The 18,698-nt window shown below is 32.9% G+C and overlaps 1 protein-coding gene and 1 long non-coding RNA gene across 3 annotated transcripts in view; both read right to left on the bottom strand.

Moving 5' to 3' along the window:
- Positions 1–18,698, bottom strand: part of LOC116769388 (uncharacterized) — a 113,354-nt gene that overhangs the window by 19,647 nt on the left and 75,009 nt on the right. The gene's annotated exons all lie outside the window — the stretch shown is intronic.
- On the bottom strand, positions 7,374–7,852 carry LOC133319194 (uncharacterized). Its single transcript, XR_009752866.1, has 2 exons — positions 7,798–7,852; positions 7,374–7,677 (listed from the first exon to the last, which is right to left on the bottom strand). It is a non-coding gene; the product is annotated as an uncharacterized LOC133319194 (long non-coding RNA).

The raw sequence follows: 18,698 nt of genomic DNA on the forward strand, positions 1-18,698 counted from the left end.
ACACTCGTTACAAAACTACGTCCATGTTTGATGATAAAAGTTTTTCAAAAGTCCTATTACAACATATTTTTTATTTCAAGACTTAAAAACTGTTCAGAGACCTTTCATTCAAACTTTACCGATGATTCAGACGTTGTAAGACTATCTTCATGGTTAATGACAATTGTCTTTGACTCTTTTTATCTTTGTTTCTTTAAGTTTCCCATTGCTTTTTTTATGGATAGGCGGCTCGTGTATTTCAATTCTGACCGATTCTTTACCGGCACCCGACGAGTTTACGGTTAATTTACGTAATGTGCCAGCTTACATCTAGTCCATTGTACTGTGACAAATTGGGGTTTAGTATTAATCTTAAAAGTTATGTCCTTAAGTAAAAATATATTGAAATCAAAATTTATCCGTAACCAATAAATACAGTGCAATCGATCGGAAGGTGATACTTATTGGTTATTCCTTACTACAGCTCAGTTTTCCTCTCACCTTTTAGATTCGTTTAGAAGCAGTCGAAATTATTCTTTAAGTAAACTCACCCTTCAACAAAAATATATGTTTGGTGGGATTCAATAATTTAAATCAGTGCATTTTTATATAAAACATATGCACACGGTTCTGTCGGTGGTAACTAGCCGTAGTGTCACAGAGAAAGTTTGGACAGTAATTAAATTAAGAGAGAAATTTAATAACCGATTGTGGTGGAACTGATACTATTCATTAATGTTTTGAATACAGTTAAAAGTCAGAAGCTTATCCAGCGCAGCTGCGATAATGATTTTAATCGATCAATAAAAAAAAAAGAACTGGAGAGATATATAGTTGTGACATTATTAAAACGGAACTGATACAGAGTTTAACTATAGCTGGACCCTGTGATAGTTAAGTTGTTATAAAATATATAAAAAAATTCTCCAACTTCATCTGTTCTAACGCTCGTGGCACATGTTTTCAACGTCTGGTGATGATGTAACTTTATATTCAGAGGAGAAATCCATCGGAGGCTGGAGACTGCAAGAAACAAATCTCATCTCATTCTGATTCAAGAAAATGGAAAAGTCTTTTGTCTTTTCGGCTAGTATCAATAAATATTATGTTTTATATTAGATATTTTAATATAAAAAAATAATAATCAGATAGCATTCTCATAGCAAAGCGTCTTATTTAATCTTTGAACACTAATTAATTATATTTGTCGTTATTTAAGTTCAGTAAGCATTCAGTTCAGTAAGCTCTTCAGTCATATTTAATAATATTTTTCATGTTTATTTTCTTGATTAGATTGAACTGCTTTTATTCCAGCGACTGAGCGTAATTTGTCTTTTTCTATTTATCTCATTCTACGTACGACTAATTAGGATATTACGAAAGATTGATTTGTATGTATTCAGGTCTTGATTACAAAAAACAATTTTAACGAAATTTCAATGAGCGTACATTCAATACACGATGTTTAACATTTTCTTTTCTAGGAATTAACTGTTTTATGATCGGTCAGGTCAGTATGTCCTGTGAACAAGAATAGTCGATGACATACTTGCGCCATTTGAGTAAACTTTTTTCTTGGTCACAATTTAATTGATTCATGCTACACATGTTTCGTAATAAATCCTTCTTTTCTCTTCGTTTTTGTTCCAATTCGAAACAACAGATACAAACGTTCTAACTCGTAACTTTAAGGCACCAAATGTTTGAGGTCTCCTTAGTATTCTATACTATATAGTATTGTCTCAAATGTTGTTCTCGAGTAACTCAAAAAATAAATTTTTAAAACATTGATGTCACAAAATATTTATAGCCATCAAGAAAATACCCCCATCTAGAGATTATAGTATTACATTTATATTAACCATCAGCGTTATGTTTTAGTGACTGTTATGTACAATGTTAGTCATGTGTTTATGTTATACTAAAATATAATTATCAAATCATTGGTTTTTCCATGGAAAATATACATATATATAACAGGGTATCTTTGTGTTCCAGTTAAAAGATTATTTTATTGAATTTGTTCCAATCCATGCAATGCAAACTATGTTGAACAATCTCTTCAACATTCCACTTCTATACATGAAAAGTAAATATCGACGTACTAAAAATTTTAAAGCGTAGCAAAAGTTTTCAATTTCAGTAAAACAACACTCGACCTATAGCATACTGTATGTCAATGGCGTAAGGTCTATATACGAGCTTTATAACGAAGCAGCCCTCATTTAAAGGTGGGGCTCAACTAATATAAGTACATAGTCGGGGAACCACATCAAAACGTCATCTTACTGAAATGGTACAAACAATTTGTGGACCGGGGCGAGGCTGACGTGGAGCGGACCTTAGGTGAGGGTATTAAACATGGTGATTGACTACCTTGACATACGAGGAGAGTATGGCTCAGAACTGTATTTGAATTTATACCAAAATATTCCAATAAAGTATTGTACCATAACAACATTGGCGCATGTTATTGAAAGGAAAATTTTTTCAAGGAGATTTTAAACAATATTATGCCTTAGCAAAGTTTTTTAAAACATCTGTACTTCTAAATGATAAAGAGAATCAGCTCATTCATGCTTATAAAGGACAATATTAAACTAAAGTTGAGTATTTATTTAATTTTACTGCAGAAGTGATCGTGAATATTGAGGTTTCTTAGGTTTATGTTCTGTATTGTAAATAAGTTCTGTTCCGTCAAGTTGATAATGATTGAAGATAACTTCTGAACAGTTATTGAAACTGCGATTTATCAATGGTCTTAGTACTCTTCAACTTGAGCCATAAATTTAAACTTTCTGAATAATATGCTGGGCTTACAATGGCACGACAACTGTTATATAATTAATGTATATACGTATGTAAATTTAAATGATCCTGGTGCTGTATAAAACATGTAATAACGTCTGTTGAGGGAGCTCCGTAATATATTAATATCATAAATGATATAACGTCACACGTCATCAAGTACCTCCATCACTTGAGCGTTACCCGGCGCGGGCGTATTGTCTGCGGGCTTTGTTGTATATTATTGTGTTATATCATTTAAGCTCCACCGAGTGTTCCTAAAGCTAACGGCTGAAAACAAATTTAATTTTTGTATGGAACAATTAATTTATTAACGAAATTGTTTTTATGGTCTCGTTATTTGCGACGAAGGACATATGCTGATTTGCCGCTGGTGATATTTAGATTATAATACATTTTGCATGCTAAATGAGACTCGTGATGTAAATACAAAGGAAAATAGATTTATCATCTAAAAAATAAAAAAACAAAGAAGTTTTTATTGTTTTTTCTTTCTGTTGAATGTCCGTTTATTATTTCAATTATAATGTTGGTGTCATTAAGGATAGACTAGGCAGGTTGTTGCTAAGAGAGTACGTTCACTATCGGTGGCTTCAACTCCACCTACCAACTGGAATGACAGTCAAGTACAATCTTGTTGGATGAAAAAAGTGATACAAATCTTCATATTTTCTCTCCAACACCGTTCACAGTGAATTGTAAGCCAAGCTAAATATTCCTGAACCGTTACTCATATAAGCGTCATGAAGGACTCACAAGACTGTTCGATTATTATTATATTTGTAAAGGATCGTTCTCTTCCACCTCGTCTTCAGCGGATAATAAAATTAATTAAAGTATATAGAACTGCTAAAACTGTAGGGATCATGAGAAATGTCCGTGCGGTCCGCGGCAGGCTTCAGTGAACAACGGTTATTTGTAAACGCCGTATTGATTCTAGTGGTCTGCAACTTTACTTTGGCTTATCTCGTCTACTTTTGAAACATCGTTTCCATACATTTAATTTAGTAGATTTGCATCCACTTTCTAATAAATCGTTTGTTTTTAGTTCTGATTAACGAATCATTCATCTTATGACGATGATAATTCATAATAGTTACGTACATACATATTGATCGATAAACTGCAACATCACCTACGACAAATGTTCAATAATTGAATGTTGATGTTTCAAAAAGCATTTAAATGTTAAACAAGTATTGTTTTAATAAAGTGATATAACATATTACGTTTCAAACTATTTAGATTACTTCCAATACATTACTTACCAGTTACAAGACGACGCACTGTGACGAAAAGCATTTTAATATGTATTTTGTAGCTCTCCGTGTGCCAAATTGTTCATAAACAACCTCGAAACTGCTGAACACAAAAAGCTTATTTCATAAATCAGTACACACTGAAACTATATAACCGAATTAAATAATCACTCATTATTTAAACGTTATTTCGTATTTGACACAAATAAGATGTTGTTCTTCACATTCGCGATAAGACAACTCTAAAACATTCGGCCAGTCGTTCCGGCCTTCACACTATGGGTACGAAGGGTTCGCTCGACCCTCGCTAACAGTCTTTGTACTTCAATTTAAATAATGCACACGGAATGGGTTGACTAACTGATATCTATTTATCTTCGATGAAATTGACTCAGATCCGTATTAAAGTTCAATGTTTGTATTTCTTTCGTGTGAGAAAGCGAATTCCTCATCTTTATATGTGTATCTACTTAATTATAAACATGTCATATGTACATAACGTTAGCAATATATGAAAAGGCTCTGACAAAGACCCTGCTAGATATTACATTATGACCGCGACAAAATGTAATACTGCCAGACGTTACAGGCGAGGCAGGTAACCTAACGACGAACAGAAATTTAATATAACCGTAGTGTTCCATAAATTAGTGGAGCCGATAATTAATATTCTGCTCCGAGCGTTCGAGCCAGGACGGCAAGTTATCCAACACTTTAGGAACTGCACTCATGAAACAACAGCTTGACCCTGCTTTAGACAGAATTATGAGTTTGTTATAATGTAGCGGTTGAAGGTTTTGTTTGTAATGTGTATGTACTAGCATAGAGAAATTTACTATTAAAATATATAGAGTAGATCAAGAATCGGTCTGAAAATAACTAATAGTTTGGATTACGAAATCATCATACTAAAAGATCAAAATGTTTGAATAAGAGAGCTTTTAATCAATTCGGTCGGATAGGATAAGTCAATTTCATAGTTTACTAGTTTATTAGAAGTCACGTCAAAGACAAATATTAACATTACTTAATTTCAATATCTCCTTTAACGTTGCGTATTTAGCCTTATTATCTATTCCATAAACAAGATATTTTTGTTGACTAAGAACTTAAAAAACATTCAAAGATTGTTTCCTTTCAAATAGATGTTTTGATCTCACGGGTTCAAGCAATCCAAGTTGTATGTATTTGTAATTTGCAACAATCTGAAGTTAGAATAGCATAGTTGTGTCGCGAGAGTGCCGTCACCCCAGACCGAGCAGAGACGGAGGAATGAGGAAAGCGAGTTGTTTTAAATTGAAAGTCTCGGAAAAGTTCGATGCAATTCAAGTGTTCAATCCCATGCGGTTGAAACATTTCCTTGCGGAAAATTTAGCAGACGCGGACACAATTTTACGTGACCCGAATTTTGAACAGATTTCATTTATTTCAGCACAAATTATCGAAGCACGAAGAATCCTGATTACGTTAATTAAAATCTGCGGTGAACATTTTTCGACGGTTAATTCGTACCAATACTAACCTCATTAGTAACGTATATCAAAATATAAACATTTTCAGAAGCATATTAAAATAACAATTTAAATTTAAACACATATTACGAATGGTGACTCAACCATTTCCCGGCTGAATATTCTTCGTCTTTGTTAAGACAACATTTTTGCATCCCTGGATGTCTTTTATAATATCATTAACTAACTGTACCAGCTCCGAGAGTTATTCAATCCATCAATATTTCATAGCCTCTGATCAATCCCACAGGCGCGCGGTCGCTCGCCCAGACATCTGGCTTGTCAATTTACGAGTCGAACGAGGCCATGTGACGTGCGAACTACTGTTTTAAAAAATCTACTTTTCTCTGGAAAAAGTTTACTTTGAATTATTTTATTGTTAAGCAAAGTAGTAACCTTATTTAACTTACGACTCTCAGTTTACAATTAATCTTATGGACGAAGATTTAATTTATATATGTACTTATAACCTGTATAACCTGTACAAATCGATGGCATCCATTCAAGTGACAAGACTCGTGTGTTTTATTCGGACTTGTAGTCACTTAGACAGCATTTAACTATTCTCTTCATTCTCTTATTTCTATAACACTAAGGTTGCTTTGTAACTTGAGTTTGTCGTGGTAACGGTGAATATTTGTAAGTAGCTCGGTATTGTTTTTGACAAATTCAGACAATATTTGATGCCAAAATGTTACGTTAATTAATTTCCAACAAATACCTCTTTCAGTTATTTTTATTCTCCTTGTACATTTCTAATTCGTGACTATAACAGACGTTGAACTCGAACTCACGCGACTATAAAGTACTTCGATATAAACACGTTCAAATAGCCACATTTCATTTATTGATTATTATTATAGAGAAAAAATTACGTACATAATAAATAATGTTAAGAATGGAGCGTCCGACCTTTAAGATATATAACTATAATACAGTACAATTGAATTTCTGTAGTAATGATCATTTTAGTTCGCTCTACGGTCTGTTAAATGAGATCGGAAAAATATTTAAGTCCGACGTCACAAAGACGTCCCCAATAATATAGTATGTCAATATTCAATAGAGAATCAGATCTTAAACGTATACAGAGCGCGGCGTTGACATCAACCATATTATAATATAATAAAAATTAGTTAATTTGTGAGATCATATTAGATGCTGAGATTACTTCCTGATTGAATTATGTATTAAGACACACACACTCACACACACTCACACATACGTGTAAAGTTTCATATGGACGGTCACGTGACTCGCACAACAATACGCAAAGTCGAGAATTTACATTTCACTTCAACATTTGTTAGATGGAAGCCGGATGTAAGGATGGAACGCTTATATGAATACATTGAAACATGACCTCTAATACTTCAGCAATAAGAGCTATGTATCTGAAATGTAAATTATACTTGAAATTCACGTCTCGCTAAAGTATACAAGCTAGTTTTGTCTTTTTGATATCTCCTGTGATAGATTCAGAATATCTTTTGCCAAAAACATCCGTGTAAATATATTTTCTGCTGAGAATCTGACATACTTTAAATTGCTAAAGTCTAACTTAAAGAATTAAATTTAACCTTTTATTTGGTGTACATTTAAAAAAATTTATGATTAGGAAAAAATATTTAAAAGCCCAGACCGCTAACCACGGCATTATTAGCATTATTTTTATTTAAGTACCTTAATTTTCTAGAAGATATCTTTCTTCAAAACAAATTCTGCCGCTGCTGGCATCTTTTTCTTATTATAACCCTAGAGCAAACAACAAACAATATCAGAGAAAAAATGCATATTGTTAACAATTAAGCAAAACTGACATTAATTTGTTTTATTTATTTATTGCGGTTCAATTCATAAAGCTGATTGTATCTATCGCGCGGTCTAAGGTATTTGTAGCCAGGATAGAGAAAATTAGGAGCAAATCCAGGGTCGATGACGGGCGGATAATGGTCATATAAAGAGTCGGATAGCCGAAGGATTCTGAAGGGGTGACGGCTGTAAGCGGACTCCCAGTCCGGTAAAGACTCCTTTACCGACTCCTCTTGGGAGTCAGCTGAAGAATTCGCTGAAGACAACGCCGCAGTCACCACCAACATGATGAAAATATGAAGTTTCATCTAAAAAAATGACGGAAGCATAGTATACTCTGTGGCAGACTGTTAAACTTTTATTTATTAAAATTGTTACAAAATTAATGGACACTTTAATATTGTGAGAGATAATAAGATGTTCCTTACCCCGAAGATAACTTTGTAGTACTAAAACATATATAGTTATGTTTTAAAATAGCTGTTACTTATTTTATAGAAAACTTCCAACCAATCATGTTCTTACTTTATCAATATTAATCGTTCCTTAATGACTCTTTAAATTATGACAAAATTCATTAATGATAAAAATCATAAAATCCTTTTTGTTAATAGTCGTACAATGATGTTACAAATTAATTATAATTACTTTACGCTATGATTTCTGTTTTGTTAATTCTATGTTCTGTTTAATATTTTTTTTAAACACCACAACATTGTAACCCACTTCTAGACAGCAGTTTCCTCATTGTTAGTGAACAGTCATCTATTAAACTGACAATATTGCTTTGTACTATTTTCATTGAACGGAATAACATTTCCTATTTCTATTTCATTAAAGTTTAAAAGCTTTCTAAGGTTTGAAGAATCCCTGCTCATTTCTCAAAGCCTTTGAATTTTTCTTTTCAAAGAAGTTGATCCAATTTATATCATATTTAGCTTTACTTTTATATTAATTCAGTTCATACCTGCGCAAAGAGTCTGCTATTAACAAATAACTTCAAAACAAGTTTTTCTATTAGGAGACAAAAGGGATTTAAATTTATCAAAAAAATAAGACAAGATAAAGGAATCTATCATTAGAAATGGAAAAATTATAATGCAATTTAGTATAACCTATTAAGTTGTTTTTCTTGTCCTTGGTGAGGGCGTTAGAAGAAAAGAGATTAATATTATGGGCAATAGGAGTTAGTACTGCACCTCATAGAATGTAGTCAAAAAATATAAGAGGTCTTTTTCACTTCGGGAAATGCATTATGCATGCTCACCCACTGGGCAAGGGGACAGTTTGTGTGGACCGGTTGGTGTGGCGATTATATTCACAAAAACCCCACGGTGGCATTCGTCGGGATAATAAGAGGGCTTTTGAAACTGTATACATGCATCGAGATCCCGCTCTGCAATGTCTCAGACAGAAAAACCTCTCATCTGCCGTCCCTGTTGGGTGGCAGTAACAAAACTCACACTAACACAGCGGTGTCTTTCTTGAACATGACTGACGCTATAAAGAGATCCACACCTCTTTATTCGCCATTCTTAATGCGAAAGTTTCTCAGATACTATGTGTTTTTTAATTGTTTTATATCTACTTGTTTCTGTTTTCGTCTCATCTGACCGGTTACTGTGAAATAACCAAAACGTCCGGAAAATGTACATATAAAATGATAAAAAACGACTAATATCTGAACATCTTAGTTTCATTTAGATCTTGTCCGATCTCTGCAATCTACGCTGGAACTCTACGTTGGGACAACAAAGCCAGACAGCCCTCCGCCGTATACTGACTGGAGTCCTCGTTGTCGTAGAATTGTGCCGATTCCCTCTTCCCGATCCGAATCAGATATTCACAAAAATATCCAAGTACGGTAAGTATTAATTTCAAGCTGGGGGTGACGCAGCTTTTCCCCTCAACCCATGCTTCAAAGTTGAGCAGTACTGCACCTACGGCACATTGACTCGAATAACCCTGGGTTGCTAGCTGCCAAGTCTAAAGTACGTGTGGATGAGTGCTGTGAGTATGAGTACTTCATAACATTTCCGGCGTATAGTCTTGAAGCACTAATCTTTCAACATTTTACATAACAACCGCGTTATTCGTTGCCAGGATAGCAAAAAGGGGGGTCAATACCAGAACTGTAGCCAACTCACACAAATTTAGAAAGTTATACATATTCCACTGTATTGGACGGTTAAGGTTGTGGTGTCACCGCAGCCCTCTAAGGGAGAGGTCGAGGCAAAGAGAGAAACAAGTAGAACGACTTTATCCGTAGCACTGTGGGCCAAGTTAACAACAACTTTCCACAGTAGTCCTTGAGATAATCAAAATTTCCCTCGTTAGCCTTAACAAGTGACCGAAATGCGTGAGAACCAGAACGGTACCTTGCCATTTAAAAACCAATTCTGCCGTGGAATTCCGACTTAGTTTTGGCGTTCGCTCTGTCACCGGACCTTGAGTTAACCTTTAAATTGCGTGTCACAACAAAAGTTTAAGTTTTCTTCGGGGCACGGTTCAAGTACTCCATGCAGCTTTATGAACTTTCAAGTCTTGATTAAACCGAATGCAAACAGGATTCAGGATTTTCTAATGAGAACCAAAACTGCCTTCATAATTATAATGCATAACAATTACGCACATCCCAGTCTGCTGGCTGCTACCCAACACGACAAGAGCAAGTCTGTCTGCGTGCACTAGGCTGTGCGTATGGCACTTGAATCCATATGGGACTCCGGTTGGAGGAATCTAACGATGCATTCACAGAGATGGAATACCATTCGAGCAAGAAGTCAGCAGAAGATAAGAGGACAGAAACAGAATCAATAAATCGCTCGAATGGTCCTCATTATCAAATACTTGCTGGTGAACTAACTAGTTGAGAGAACCCATAGGATAAAGCAAACTTATGAACTTATGAACTGATTTACCTTCGTGATCAGTGAAACAAGAACTAAGGAACCCTCGGTATTGTGTTGAAATCACCAAAAAACTCTTACTCTGCGGCCAGATACAGCTCAATTATTAGGATAGTCGTCAATTCAAGGTACTTGAAAACAAAGTTGTATGCTTTTAACCTCTAAGGGATCTGTATAGTCAGGCACAAATAGCTTTTATTAGCTACTAGTACCGTGAAAATATATATATATTCCTGCTATAAATGAAGGGTGCAGCTGTATTGTTCATTATGTCTTCTAACATACATACACCGGGACGTTTAATAATGCTGTTGTATGTTCTAGATTGTAGCCGCGATACATAAAATAAGTTTATGTATTTTTATCTCTTTTAGGAAAAGAACAGTTGACTGGGCAGTCTTCATGTAGTGATGTACGTTGGAAATAAGTCACCGACATAGACAATACAGAAAATCACAAATTTCGTTGTCGAAGCCGCTGTAATGTCCTTTTTTTCCTATTACGTTTTTGCTTCATATACAACAATAGTTATTGTCGTCATGAGACATCGAATTAATGTTACAACCTTACCTTAGAAATGTCTCCAAGACTATCCAAATTTAACAGTTTCAACGAAATATTGTTTTATTTTTACAAAGACAGAAAAAAACATTACTCATAACTCACCCTTTCATATAAAACTGACGAAATGTAATTTAAAGAAAACTAAGTTGATTGATATCACAGTCATATCCTTAACGATATTATATCAAGAATAAATTTAAAAATTTCTAAACTTATAAAATGACTGAAAGCCTGAGATTCAATTATTTTAAATATAATAAGTGAAGTCGTAGCCCCACAACTAGTGAGTATTCTATACTCTACATTGATAACATACATAAACCTTAATAAAGAAAGAAAGAAAATTACAACTACTGTCATCATTCATTCAATTTCACATACATTTTTTATCAGATATTGAAAGTAGCAAGGTTTTGTATATTTTAATACAACATCACGCAACCCTTTCGTGTTTTGATTTATTGGCAACCCTGGGGGTTGCTGCGAACCTTCTATTTAAGCACCGGATTTTAATTACTTTGATATCATAAAGCCGCCTCGGTCATACTTCGATAGGAGGTACACGGTCCATAATATGGTTTTCAGAGTCCAAAAATACAAGAAATATTACAAGCAGGGTTGATTTAACGGCTGTGCCGCCATGTGTCATGTATCTCCTTGGGAAACAAAATATTCAAATTGGCGTCGAAACATTGTATTTTATAACCTAAAGCCTTTTTATTTTATCAAGTCTATGTTTAAATAACATTTCAACGTATAAACGAGTTCTTATATAAGCTTAATTTTAAGACGAATACTTTTGTCATTTATTATATTTTGTTTCAAATCACTTATAAATTGATTGTTTTTACTATAGTTGGTATATTGAAGCTGTATACATGAGGTTGCAGGTGCAGCCAACAATGGAGCTGTCATTATTAATGAACCCAATTCGTCGGATGACAAATCCAAAAGGACACACTCGACCCCTTCAGTATCTTGTACATACCACTCACATCTGAAGTATTAAAAATATGTAGATACTTTATTTACTACCTGTACGACATCAAAACGTTTTTTGAATATTTATAAATAATAACTCAATTGATGTCTCTCAGTTTTATGCATGAGAAATGAATAAATTGAAGAATTAAACGATTCTATGTTTTATACATTTAATATAATTTAACGAAAGGATTACAATTATGTAGTTGTTATGTACAATGCTTGTAAACTGGACGCTTCCACATTACAAAGCCTCTTTTGAACACCAACAAAATGTAACTATAATATAATTACCACTTGTCGGTTATAATCTGTCTAAAAGAATACAGATACGGACCGTCCGAATTGATTTCCGGATAAAAGGATCGTAAAGCTGTGTTAGGAAACCGATGAGGATAAGGATAGGGATACGGAAGTCGGTTAGTGGGATAGCTGGGGAAGAATGTATAGCCACTATGTCTATGATAAGTGGGATAATCGGGATAAGTTGGATAAATTGGATAAGTTGGATAAGTTGGATAAGTTGGATAAGTGGAATAGATAGGATAGCGGCGGTATAAAGGTTGTCTCAGATATCTGGGATAGCTGGACACCATCCGCTGGGGGGCTAAGGCGAGCTCTTCCTTCAAGGGTTCAGTATTTATAAAGCGATATCTGTCAGTCGAAGCCCACTTGTCCTCAGCGAGCACGGCGCCGATAACAGCACACAGAATGATAAGCTTCATCTGAAAATAAAACGATTTTCAAATACAAAGCGTTATGAAAGTCGCACCCCGCTCAGAATAAAATAAACTCAAATATGAAGGCCTTCGTCCAATGGGAGTGAGTCAATACTAATATTAAAAATTGAGCGGCGGAAATGTCAGTGACATTTCACAGTCACTCTTCGAACGAGAGTCAACAACCCTACAGAAAGTTCTACGTCAAATATTGGTTGGCAAAAATTAAAACAGCTAAATAATTCAACGAGAATAAAAAGAGGTCATTTATAGAAAATAAGTTGAAGCATTATAAAAAATATATTGTACTTTATTGCACGCAAAGTAATGGAAATAAATATTCATTGAATAAATTAGAATTTATAAAAATCTTAAAACGTAAATCTATTTTGTACCGCATAATAAAATGTAAGAACATTAATATATAAATAATGTAAGGAGGTGATGAGGCCTGATTAATAAATAACTCATAAGGTTTTCAGAAAATTTTATAAAAAAAAAAAAAATTTTAATTTATACAAAAATCTGTCAGTTATTAAAACATTATATAAATATTTACCTTCTGTTATGTTGGGTTGCGTCTTCAAGATCGTGAGATAACTGTTTTGTGTTATAATAATACAAACATGTTTATATACAAATTGAGGCACTTAAAATATCGTTAAATGATAATTAATATCACGAATTAATGACTAAAATTATTAACATATAAACAAAATAACTGTCTTAAAAAAATATTTGATATGTTTATTAAAACAGTTATTTATAAGTACAATTTGATTTGAAACAGCAAAACTTTTAAGACAAATTAATTTTATAATTGAAACTCAGGTGTTTTAAATTCCTTTTTCTTAAAATTAAAATATTTAACTATAATATATATTTGTAACAAAAACTATCTGTTACAATTATACTTTGATGTGAATCAACTGATCCAACTTATTAAAATTACAGTTAAAATTTTCCAAAATATTGTTAGTAAACTAAAATATAAATGAATAGATATGTCACTAATAGTTAATTACTTCCCATAACGGACAATAACGCCGTAAACTGATAGAGACTCGTAGAATATTTATCCTTAATTATAGAATTATACCAAACAGATTACGAAACTATTTAACAGAAAGTGAGCAAAAATTATCGAGTTGAGATAAAAAAGCGATATCAAACCTCATTGTTTCACTTCACTTCACTTCACTTCACTTCACTCCTGCACAATAATTAATTACAGCTTTTATAAGCAGCCCCTGCAGTTGGCTCCCTCGACGCTTTAAACAACAAACGCGAGCGATACAATATTCTGTTAGGTCACTAAATGTGTTCAGAACTCACTTAGTATAAAGCTTTGTTTACTAGTAAAGAGTAAAGTAGACGGGCGTTGGGTTAAATTAATTTAAGTGATTTTGAAATAAAAGTATTATTTTTAAAATTATTTTAAAACAACAACCTCCCGACGTATCGATTACTTTGCAACAAAAGTGATCACGGGCAGACGAGATGTGAATACTCGCGAAAATCTTAGATATCATTAATTGATGTTATTAAATTATTAAGCAAAACTCTTAGTTTAATATAAAAAATTGAAATATTTACAAAACAGTGTCCTAAGATGGTGTGTCACGACCACAGTTAAATATATGATGTATTCGCTATATACTAACTATATATAAAATGGTTCTAAATAAATATATGAAGATTAAAAATAAGGAGTCTTTCATGTATACTGATATATATAACCGGAGAGGTTGTTCGTTTACCTCATTCATTACAAATATGTAGACTTTATAGTTTATACCATTACGATACACAGTGACTATAGAGGCGATTGAAAACGAGGGCAGAGCTAGTATCAATGTACAATTGTAAAAACCAGTGAAATGTTACGAAAAAGAAAAACCTAACAACTTACAAACGGCTTTGAACATTGAAAATGCTATGACTTCACTGACTTGATAATTGGATATTTTTTTTTCAAGTTCAATGAACGCACTTGAGTTTTATTTTGAAAGTTCAATATAATTATTTAAAGCTAAATCTAAATCTGTCGGCGGGTTTAGGTTTCAGTGAAATTTGTTTTTTAATCATCGAGACGTACTCGTAGAATTCTTTTTTTGAACTTTTCTTTCGAACTGATTTTTCAGGAGAATTAAAGCCAGTAACTATTGGAAGTCGATTATTTAGATATCGTCTTTAATGTCAAAGGCAAAATGGGCCTTAAAATTATTACTTTTTTTATTCTTCTATATTAACATAAGTGAACGAAGCCACCGAAGAGCCATTCTAATAAATGTTCTTTACAAAAATGTCGAAGTCATAATAAGGAGAACGCTGTCACCTGTCACTTGGCATCTTAATGTGAAGTTAATGGCTGTGAGAGTCCCGGGTCGTCTGTTTACATATTAAATGTATTACCGAAAACAGGATAACGCGCAATCCAGGAACGTTCATAGTATAAGGATATGTGAAGTCTACGTTCCGTATTCCATTAATCAAGTAACCCCCGCGCTAAAATAAATAACATATGTGAAATATTTTTGAAACAGCACATTCACGTTCAGTCGTAATAAAAAATAGAAGAGCGAAGTGCTTTCTATACTCGAATTTTAAAAAACGAATAAAATAATTCACGTTATATACATCGAATAACGGTGTAGAGTGATTCAAATACGATATAGTAAGGAAGGAAACGTTCAAAAATTTATAAAGTAATTATAGCAGGGTGATACCTCAGGGGTAAGAAAGAGAATTTTAAGGGAGATGAAATTCAGTTTCTGAGAGTAAAGAACATATTATTTTGATTTTCATTAAAAATACAAACCCTATTGAAAAATTTAACCAAATTTTTGTTAATTTAAATTACTATTTATTGCTACTTACAGATAGTTTATGTAACTAGTGATTTTGGGAAAAATTATAGTTTATGATTGATAATTAGGGTGATTTTTTTTATTAATAATTCGTAGTGTTGTAAAAAAATAAATATTTTATAATAAAGCAAAATAAGTAAACATGTAGGACATGAGACGGGGAACTGTCACCAAACGTCGCGAAACTAAACTTTGTTATTTCAATTTTTTACCTAAATGTTGAGTTTATGGGAAAAAGCGTCAACACACGTTTTAGGATTTTTGTTTCCTAAATTTGCCGGTTGGCTTTATCAATAGGACTTTTAGTTACACCAGAAATCTGTAGAAATTGTTTTTCACCCTTCCACTTCCCGACTTCACATCGTCTGAATAATATTTTTATTTTTATTTTTGTTATACGCCCTGCCTCTTGGATTGAGTTTTATTCTACTGTCATATTGGAGTCGTTACGTCTTAAAGATTTTAAATAAGAAACGTTGATTGTAATTTGTAAACCACAGATGGCATCCGCTCTGTAGATTTTGTTTTTTTTTTTTATCGTAATAGTTCAGTGTATCACTACGTCCTGTGTCCGATCAAAGATCATTCATTTTCACTGTATTAATAGTAATCATAATAATAATTTCATACAAGTATTAAACAAAGTTATTACCAAAAGTCTTATAAAGTGTTTTTTTTTTATAATAATGAAGTATTGTTTCATCTCGCAACAAAAAGCACCGGCCTCCCTCCAACCGACCATGGCTTCTCCTTTTTTCTTCTTCTCTTTCTTCATTTTTTATTTTCTACTTTATATATGTGTGCGTGACGACCTCTGGTCTCGACCCTTACTACACAATTTTTTTGAACTCTTTGTTCCACAAAAACAAAAATATTATCTTTTCGTCACTGGAACCTTAGTACAAAAGATATAACCAACAAAAAAACTCAAAAGCTTGACCTCCTTTGTCTGACCCAAACAGATAGAAAAAACGTAACCCTATTTTTTAAACGTACGGAACTGTGTTTTATTAAGAGCGATAATTAATTTAATTGTTATTTATATGTTATTTAAGTTACATACACAAGCACTAATGGAAGATAGCTGTTGTAATTTTCTCGAAGGAAACAAAGATGTACATTTATTGGGAAAACTAAATCCCTTCGTAATATAATCTTCTTGATTATATAAATTCAGTGTTACATTACTACTCGCCGTTGTATTCTACAGACTCACATCAAGTAGTTGGTATATCAATCATTAGCATCCACTTTAATTTTAATTTATACAAGTGGTTCAGATTACGTTTTGGTTTTTTAATGTCCTTCCAACTATAGCTAACGTAACTGACGAGTACCCACAGATACTAAAGGCGTGAGCAGGACAAACTAAACAAATAGAAAGAGAGACGATTTTAAGACATTTAAAGAAATTATTATGAAAAGGTAACAACAAATCTAAAAATATTTAAAAACTATAGTAATAATAATCATTTATATATGTAAATATCTATCGTTCACTTGAAATAAAGATTTTAAATGAATATTTAATAGCTGTCTTCATAGATAATAATCATTTATATATAAAAAATGTCAATTGTAAAGCTAAAACAATATTTTATATAAAACCTCATTTAGTAGCGGACCTCTTCCCCGTGAACATTTTTTGTGATGTTCAGTTCATTTTCGGATCCAATTTCCTCATTTCCGAATCGAAACGGTAAAACAAACGAAAATGTAAACAAACGCTCTCACTCCCCGCGGGTAATGTTTCTGTTTGAATTTATTGAAAAATATATCATATGCTCCTTTTTCCTCATTAATTATTCTTAATTTAACAGAAGCTGGAAACATATCCGATAGTGTGTTCTTCTGTTATAATAATATTTTAAAAAGATTGAAGTTATACGTACATACCTAGTATATAGAAAGTTACTTATCCAGACTTTATATAAAAAGAATTCGATCGAACAATTAAAATACATTCAAGACAATATTTGTTATCATAAAGTATTCACATTTTAAATTCTCTCTTCCAAAATTAAATATCTGCGGTTTTCCTTGCCGGAGAAAAGATTTTCCAATACATGAAAGAAAATATTAATTGGCTTTGAAATCTTTGCAGAATGAAAGGAGCGCGTAAAAATATTAAACTCATTGAGCGCAAATGACGTCCGATCGTGAAACCGGCGACCTAGTGTCGAGTGTCGAGTGTCCAGTGTCGAGTGTCGAGTGTCCGGTGTCTAGTGTCGAGTGTCGAGGTTGACCCTCACCAAATACAAGTTACGTGATTTGGGCCGCCATTTTTTAATGTTTTCATTTAGCATTTCATTAATTTAATTTCCTTTCAACTGCAGCCTGAAATATGAACAATAATTTAAATCAAAGCAAACAATCCAGAAGTGATATGAATTTTAATTTTCTACAATTCTATGCCTTCAAGTTCTATTTAACAACTCATCAAAGAGTGAAAAATGTTTCGTAAAAACTGATTGTTCAATTAAATTATTACATAATTTATCACCCATCCTTACTTCACCCTGAAAACGAAGAGTTGTACTGACTGTTTAAATATCTAACAAAATTATAATTATTAACAATCGATACAAAATATTAACAGCAATATTTAAACATCTGATTTATTAACATATAAAGAGCCCCGTTCACTGAATCATTTCCCGCTCAGCCATTTATAAAAAGTCGTCTCGACTATTTCCAATCATTTATCATCTCATACACTTCATATACTTCTATGGCGCTCATTTTACTTAATTACGTAAAATTGAACGGAAAAACCGCGAACACACTCCACTACTCCGTGAGGGTTTCGTACGAGTTTTATATTTCATTGCTTTTTATTAAAACAAATTTGTTGGCCTCGTCAAGTACAGTACGTTTTTTGTAGCGTTTGTAAATACTTTACTTGCTGAATAAGAAAAATATAAAATACAACAGGAAAAAAATTGCAATTCTTCTTTATTTTGCTTCCAAAATGTAAAAAAAAATGTCTAGTTTCATGTGACGGTGTCGTATGACCGAATTTCCTGAAGCGAATTCTGTTTTCTCTCTCGAATATTAAAATGACACACATTTTTCTTTCTAAAATCTAATATATTTCTTTGCACAATTCAATGAATGCTAAAAAAATTCAAAATTTACGCAGGATACATTTATCTACGAACGTTGTTAGATCCTCAGACGGGACTCGCTGATTTATTACATTCATCATAAATGATTTTTTTTAACGCTACAAACACCGCCTGTGTCAAGAACACGCGCTCTATATATAATATATATTTACTTG

The sequence above is a fragment of the Danaus plexippus genome, chromosome 14, assembly GCF_018135715.1.
Source record: "Danaus plexippus chromosome 14, MEX_DaPlex, whole genome shotgun sequence".
Taxonomy (NCBI): Eukaryota; Metazoa; Arthropoda; class Insecta; order Lepidoptera; family Nymphalidae; genus Danaus; species Danaus plexippus.